The following is a 1,744-nucleotide window of genomic DNA, read 5'->3' as shown; positions in this document are numbered from 1 at the left end:
TCATTAATCAATCCTTTCATTTATGTGATAGGTCTGCATTTAAAATGAACATTTACCATAAATTAAAGGTATCTTATATTATTAGATATATTATTATAAAACATGCTTTAGTTAAGGAGTTATTGATATTTCAAGTGCAAAATGATGATATAAAACCTTGATAAAAATATATTTTTAAGTACTAATCAACAGTGCACATCTACGGACAGAGAGAAGCTAGTTATTGTGCTTATGCATAGTAACCAACTAATATGGATCAGGTTCGGCCCAGCACATGCATTTTGGGCCTCACCCAGCCTATTTTTTAAAAAAATATTAAAAATATTTGTTTTAGAATTTTTACAATTTTTCTGCATGTTTTATGTAATTTTGATTAATTTTGGGCAATATTTTTATGCCGTAAAAATACAAACTCAGTATTAAAATGCCTAGTTTTTGTCAAACTTTTAAAAATACAAAACAATTACTTTTAAAAATACAAAAAAATTGAAAAAACAAGAAAAAACAAGAAAAAAAATATGTTTTTGTATATACGATCAAGTATATCAAAGCTAAAAAAAATGAAATTGTATTTTTTATACACCAAAAAAAATATTTTAGCATGCATTTTGTCTTTAATACCCGATTTATTAAAGTCAAGAGAACATTGACCAAAATTTCAAAAACAATTTTTTTTTTCATTTGTTGTTTTGTATCTGAGGTAGGACATTACACGTAATGCATATTCCGGATATTTAATTTATTTTTTTGATAATAAAATGGTTAGGTTTAACCGTATTTTAAGATAAGAATCTCCTCATTGAGGAGGGTTTATCTTAAACCTTAGACAGACCAACAATTAAAAAATCACAAAACAAGACGTTAGATTTTAACAAACAAAACAATGAAACCTACCGTAGGTAGAGTGTATTTTGGGTGCTAATATCTTCCATTTATGCAACCAGTCTTCATACCTGATCTCTTAGATCAGTTAAGGTTCCTAGTAACCAAAATACTAGGTGGCGACTCCCATTCATTTTTTCACGAATAAGAGATATATTCATTGTCTCTTCATAATTTGCCAGAAATACATCCACATTTCCATCTTTTTTCTAAGATGATGGACAATCACCACGACGCCGTACATGTGTGACACTCTCCAGTCTGCCTCTAATAATAAAGCACAGTTCTTGAAAACACCTGTACTATCTGCCCAGGCCTCACAATCAATATTATTAAAAATATCACCATCCAGATAATTGAGCAAGCATTTGACAAGACTATTTTCCTTTTTGCATTTTGATTTTAAGCACAATGTTTACCTATTGATTAATAGCAAATATCATGCTGTCCCTAAAACCTGCATAAGAAAAGAAAAGTGATGATGATGATGATACATCCACTATCACAAGAAAGTGGCCAGGAGATCATGCTACAGGAACAAATAGTCACTGCACTATTTTAGGGAATTGCAGAACATGGATTCGTTAGTTAATTGTTAGATGTAGAGAGTGTTGTAACTTCTTTCTATTTGTTTGTTAATTCTATTATGAAATATATGATTATAAATGCCGAAGTTATTTTTAATAGAAAGATATTGAATTAACCCACAGATCCACTTCTTCTTTGCTATACTTCTTCTTCTTTACTATACTTTTTCTTCCCTAAATTAATTATATCAGTGATACCAAAGCTGGTTCCCCATAACCGACATATCCCTAGTTCTCCCTAGTTATTCTTGGTTTAGATTATAGATACTCGTGGT

The sequence above is a fragment of the Populus euphratica genome, unplaced genomic scaffold (assembly GCF_000495115.2).
Source record: "Populus euphratica unplaced genomic scaffold, PopEup_1.0 scaffold613.1, whole genome shotgun sequence".
Classification (NCBI taxonomy): Eukaryota; Viridiplantae; Streptophyta; class Magnoliopsida; order Malpighiales; family Salicaceae; genus Populus; species Populus euphratica.
This window is presented reverse-complemented; position numbering follows the sequence as displayed.